Here is a 6,799-nt window from a genome sequence, read left to right as displayed (position 1 = left end):
CACATAACCGACAACTGCTGTGAAAGTTAGAAAGCACAGAATACATACATTGTTTTTGCTCACACAGCGCACAAAGTGTTAATGGTCAAAATTATCAAATTAAATTGTTTATATTAAGCAGATTCTCTCTAGTGAGTGAACAGAGGTAGACGCAGAGAGAGGGGCGCTACTGTGGACCGACTCTTCTCTGCTAAGTAGAGCTGTTCGTCTCAAACTGCCCGCACTTAGGAACGTTATACGCACCTGCAGCGTGGACGTACCACATCGAAATACGTCACCAATTGTGGGCAGACGAGAAAGGGCGGGTATGGTGATGAAATTTGGTTTAATCACTTATATTACTTGTCTTGTACCTTTAAAACAGCAAAATCTAAATAGCATAAAAAGCAGTCGCTTATGCTTGACATAAAGCCTTGTGTGAGAAAACAGGTGGAACGTCAATGCATTCCATAACTATATAAAACTACAGCAGACAGACCGTTCATCATAAAATTAGAAAAGCTCTAGCTATAGTAGCTAAGCGGACATTTAGACAGACAGACAGATACATACACATACAATTAGATGGAAAATAGCCTTCTGTAATTACAAAATTGACTTATTCAACCGTACCTTGTTCTGGAAAGTTGACCTACGATTAGGTTTAATTCACTCTATTGTCTTCCAACTTTATAACTGCTGAAATCTGTCAAGTGAAATGACATATAAATGCTTGCGCTCACCTTTATATACTTGTAGTGACGTCAAAGCTGTTGTGATGTCATATGCATTGTGACATTTCTAGAATGCTGCACTGACATTTTGGTTATTGGGAAAATAAGTCAATAGTTCAAAAAATATTTGAAATCCCTATTTTTAGCAGCAGCCGAGTAAGTAGCTGATAGATGGGTACTGGTAGATGGGTACATCTTTCTTCAAAAGAACCCTTATATGACTTTCAACTTTTTTTTCGTATAGAGACCCTTTTGTGTGTAACAAAAAATAATGTGATTTGTCAAACATCCAGTTTCAAACAATATTTGCCCCAAAAAAGGCCAAACCAAAGACATAAAGAATAATCATTGTGACATTGTGACAATTGTGACATTTCTAGAATGCTGCACTGACATTTTGGTTATTGGGAAAATAAGTCAATAGTTCAAAAAATATTTGAAATCCCTATTTTTAGCAGCAGCCGAGTAAGTAGCTGATAGATGGGTACTGGTAGATGGGTACATCTTTCTTCAAAAGAAGCCTTATATGACTTTCAACTTTTTTTTCGTATAGAGACCCTTTTGTGTGTAACAAAAAATAATGTGATTTGTCAAACATCCAGTTTCGAACAATATTTGCCCCCAAAAAGTCCAAACCAAAGACATAAAGAATAATCATAATAAATTAATTCTCTGCAAAGTTTACAAAGATTTGTACTGCAAAGAATGACATTTACTTTTTGTGAACAAGTCAGTAACAATATTATCCAGTAAAGTGGTGGTATATTTCAGAGAAAAGTTACATATTAAACTTATTTTCCTCAAAATCTTCATTTTGATTAACATTTGAGGTATGAAACCTAATATTTAAGCAGTTCCTGAAACATTGGTTGTACATGCACTTGCATAAAGTGATCAATCGGTCTGGCTACAAACCGGCACATTCTACAGAAACGGCCCTCATAGCATGTGACGGAAAAACTTGCTGCTAAAGCTGCCAAACTGTCATGTGTTTTGATTCTTCTAGTCCTTTCAGCAGCCTTTGACATTCTTCTCTAATCTAACACGGTCTTGCAGATTTCTCCTTTGTAACATACGAAGGATTCGGCCCGTTCTCTCACAGGAAGCTACCCAGGTGCTTGTGCAGTCTCTTGTAATCTCAAGGCTAGACTAATGCAACTCGCTACTTGCTGGTCTTCCTCCGAGACATCAGACCTCTACAATTTGTCCAAAACACATCAGCAAGACTGGTCTCGACTGGTCTCCCTTTATTGGCTTCCAATAGCTGCACACATCAGATTAAAACCTGAATGTTTGCCTACAAAGCCAAAAATGTCCCTCAATATTTGATGTCAATGGTAAAAGCCCGATCTGTACCTTGAGTACGTCGAACCTCAAGTATGGCTTGGCTTGAAACACCATGCTTCAAGTCTCATGGAAGACAAGTATCGAGAGTATTCTCTATCTTGGATCCTAGATGGTGGAACAAATGTCTGCTTACTGTCTGGACAGCAGAGTCCCTTATGGTCTTCAAACGCAGACTGAAGACCCATCTATTTGTGGAATATTTAAATGAGCACTGATCCTACACCTATGTTGAGTAACTGAACCTTTGGTACTTATTCTAGAGTATTGTTTTCCGAACTTATCGATATCTGTTATAGAGTATTTTGCACTTCTAGGCATCAGCACTGATCCCTGTATTTCAACAGTATTCTAGTTCAATGGTATCTTGGACTCTAACTTACTGCACTGGCTAGGATGTATTCATTCCTTGAGTAAATGATAAAGCACTTTTGTAAGTCACTCTGGATAAAAACATCTGCTAAATATCGTGAATGGAAATGTAAATAAGCCTAGAAAAGAATGGAATTAATAACAACATCACATACAGAAAAATAAACTTGGTAAAAAAAAAAGCAAGAAAACAGACAAAATCTTTCATAGGTACTGAAAACAAAAAGAAATTTTACACATCAATATGAAATTAACAATAAGTCTCTAACATAAGTTACTTATACTGAAACTTGCTGATGTGGTTGGAAATATTTCCAAGAGGAACCTGTGGATACCCAATGTCCTCCTCATGATACATACCATAATTGAAGCATTCCGAGGGATTCGCCTTTGGAATCAGACTCTGTTTGGACTGCTGACACCTCTAAACCGATCACACAAGTTAAAGACGGGATGCAAGGCTTTTGGGAAGCTGGACATCAACTTTTTCTCACAATTTTTCTTCATCTGAAGTTGAACTGAGTGAATTGAGTGAAGTAACCTCATGTACCACAGAAACTATTCAGCCTCCTCTCAACGGCTGCCAACGCTTTTCTCATCTTCATAGTTTCTACATCCTCCAGAGCATCTTTGAAATGGAATTTCATTGATCCTGCAAACCTGGTGTACATGTAAATGGAGTACTGTATCTGCTTTTACCTCCTGTAATTATACTGTTTATAAACAGAGAAAGAAATTATGCTCATGAAAGAGAAAATGTAGACGTATGGCTTGATCCTCATGGCTGGTGGATTGTTTCTATGGTACCAGCACGGCAACCAGCACTCCAACCAGGACAGCAACAACAACGGCAACCAGCACGGCAACAGGAATGGCAACCAGCACATCGACCAGCACAGCAACCAGCACAGCAACAAGAACAGCAAGAAGAATAGCAACCAGCATGGCAACCAGCACGGCAACCAGGACAGCAACAAGAACATTAGCATTATATGACTAATAGAATATCCTAAATTTCAGCAAAAGCTCAGTAAATATGTTTTGCTGAAAAACCCAATTAAAACTCAAAGGTTAATGCAGAAATGATTATATAATTTGGGAGCACTGGACTTACTGTGTGAAAGGAGGGACTTGCTCCCAAAGTCCTAAAGAGGAACATTGCTGGGATCATGCAGGCAGTCTGTGCTTTCGCAAGGCAATCAGCATGTGGAGTCTCGTGTTTTCTGCTGAGGTTAGATGTGATGTGAGCTGCTCCTTGAGCACTGATCCACACTGCAGACGTCATGGACAAATACAGAGCGCTCTGGACGGGCCTGCTAAAGCTATGTGCACCATCGTCACTAGAGTGCACTTTACACACTTTCATCATTGCTAGAGTGAGCCTTACACACTTTCATTGCCGCAAGAGTGCGCTTTACTCACACACTTTCAGACTCTTATATGGATTTGGTCCAACCACATTCTTCCCTCCGGTTGGATTTCTGTGCCATATATTTGAACATCCTGCTCTTCCAGGCATGTCTACACACACCAGCAGACATGTCCGTTCAGAACCAGAGGCTTCACATGGGTCTAAATGAACAGTTTAATCATGAGTGCTTAAGGAGGTGCTGTGAAGCTCAGAGATATAAACCACTTGGTCTCCCTGTTGCTGGCTGTAGATGTTTTGCAGATCTGCAGCAGGCCCGCCTCACCAGTCGGAGCACAAAGCAGAAGGTTCAGCTCCTGGGAGCCCTGCTTGAGTGTGTTTCAGCCCGCTGCCCTGCATTTGAAGAAGACTATGATCAGGTCCAGTTAAACGGCCCCCTCAGCCATTCAGAACACCTCAGAACCCCACGCAGTACCCTGCAGGAACTGAGCACAGGCACCTTTGTTTTTTCACTGCTGTTGAAGTCCAGGAGCAACGCCCCCTCTGATGTTCTCCTGTGCTGTCCTCCAAAGGATGCCCATGAGTTCCTGAGTTACTGCAGCTGAAAGAGGAGGAAGAGAGGCTTGGGGCCTCTTTCTTCTCTAACATCTGCCCTGTGGAAAACTTTTGAGTTTCATATCAAGTCTGTGCTCATATGCACCAGGTAATTATGTATCACTGTTCCATATCTAATTTGTGTTAATGAACTGGTCTTAACCAGTCTTAACGTGTTTGTTTAAAGTTTACATTTTCTCACCGAGAGCAGGCGCTTTCTCCGGACATCTGTTTAAAGTGTTCATGAAAGTTTCATAACATACATAACTTAAATGTGAACATTTAAAATGCTCACCAGTTCAGCTTCTATTCATCACATAACTTTCAAATCCCAGAGTGTGTGAGTTTGGGAAAACATAACTGACATGGACTGAGCATTCTATGTGCTCTGCTGGCTTTGCATTAGTGTACATGTTTACTGTTTTGATGCTCCACATTAGATAAGCTGTTATCTACTAGTAAAACATACACAAGCATATTAGCATGTGATAACTCACACACTGTATAAGGGATGCAGCAAGTTATTTCTGTGCAAATGTTTTAATATTTCTGTTCTCCATTTTGTGAAAGCTGTGGACAGCAGAGCTGCAGAGTGGATGTCTACAACTACCTCTCTGTTAATCTGAGCCCTACTATGACCGACAGTCTACACACTTACTTTAAGGTCTGTCACGTCACACACCCTCTTTGGATAACGCTTCATTACTGTGTTGTAAAGGAGAGAATACAGTTATGACATGCTGCCATTTTGATTTTATCACTCTCAATGAAAGGGTCTCTTTCTTTTTTCAGCCAACACTACTGGAGCGTTTTTGTGAGTGTGAAGTAGGCTGCAAGGCAACTGAAGAGGTGAAGTTTTTCACACTGCCACGGTGAGTCTCGTCTGACGTAGATGACCTTAAAGAATGAGTTTTAAACCAGTCCAACACACACACCCTCCTCCACTCACACACAATTCCAGTCCTTAAGTCACTTTTCCTCTTGGAACAGTATTCACATCCTCCACATTAAGCGGTTTGACATGCTGGGCCAAAAGCTCTCAGACGTGATGGACGTCCCGTCCGAGCTGGATCTCTCTGCCCTTCCTGGGGTGGCTTCTCTCAGGCAGCAGTCGAGGTGAGCTCGTACCATCAACCCGTGCCCACATACTTCTCTGTCCACCCATTCCCATTTAGCTACAAAATGCTGACTGAATGAAAAGAAAAGCAAAACGATAAACTGGGGGAAAACTCCAGTCCCCAGCCAGGTAGAGTTGTGACATTTTCTTTCAGTGGAGTGATAATACAGCTGTGTATAAGTATCTGCCATAATGACTAAGTTCTTTTAACCCATCAGTAGTAAATGAGAGAGGAGAAGGACAGGGAGCTAGAGGACAGCACGTAAGCCCACCGGTGAGGAGAGAGAGAGACCAAAAAGAAGAGAGATACAGGCTGAGAGAGACACAGAGACAGAATGAGAGACAATGAAAGAGGCCTGTTAATACAGAGATGGGGTTTCAACGATCCATGATGCATTTTCAGTTAATCGTATGAAAAAAACAGATGTAGTTGTTGGTTGCAGGAATGTGCACCCACCGGCACCCACAGACTCCTGGCTGTGGTTTCTCATTTAGGTGACAGCTTTGACCATGGAGAGTAATCTGATATTATTCATACATGTGCAGTAGAAACCATTAAGTGACTAAGGAAAACCAGAAAGCTGGTTATGATTTTCGAGTCCTTTGAAATTATTTTTACTAGCATAATGTAGTCCACCCAGCCTCTTCCACTAATTGCCAATCTACAGGCAACGAGGACACTACTCAGTACAATTACGACTGTGAACTAAAGTAGTGAAGTACCGTAAAACACGGCTTTAAGGAAGAAGTGTAGTTGGAAAAAAGAAAAGCTGTAAATTACAATCCACCCCTCCCCAACACCACTCTCAGATGTGGAATGCACTGAAAAGTGTTAAGGGCCCAAAGTGTGCTATTGACCATCCTAGTCAGCGTCAGCACACATGCCTGTACGTTCCGGATGAATCCTATTTCAGCCTCAACGCACCTAAGCTGATACAATAAACTGTTCAAGCCGTGGTTCATACATACTCTAGCCAGAGCTTTGAAGCTGTGCGGCATTCAGATACCTCCATCCTCTAGCAAGATTCAGGCAATCGCTGAGGTAGTGGTAACCGACCTGCAGGAAGAACAGAATATCAAATCCACTCTCAAAGAGTTCATAGTAAAAAACAATAGCGTGTGCGGGGAGCAGGTACAAGACGCCGTTGTGGACTACTGGAAGCTGCACGAAAACCTGAATGAAAAAAACGATAGCATGTGCATGGAGCAGGTACATGACGACGTCATGGACTACTGGAAGCTGCATGAAAACCTGAACAATGAAAACGATAGCGTGCGGGGAGCAGGTAC

The sequence above is a fragment of the Electrophorus electricus genome, unplaced genomic scaffold, assembly GCF_041902795.1.
Source record: "Electrophorus electricus isolate QZ-2024a unplaced genomic scaffold, ASM4190279v1 Scaffold29, whole genome shotgun sequence".
Classification (NCBI taxonomy): domain Eukaryota; kingdom Metazoa; phylum Chordata; class Actinopteri; order Gymnotiformes; family Gymnotidae; genus Electrophorus; species Electrophorus electricus.
This window is presented reverse-complemented; position numbering follows the sequence as displayed.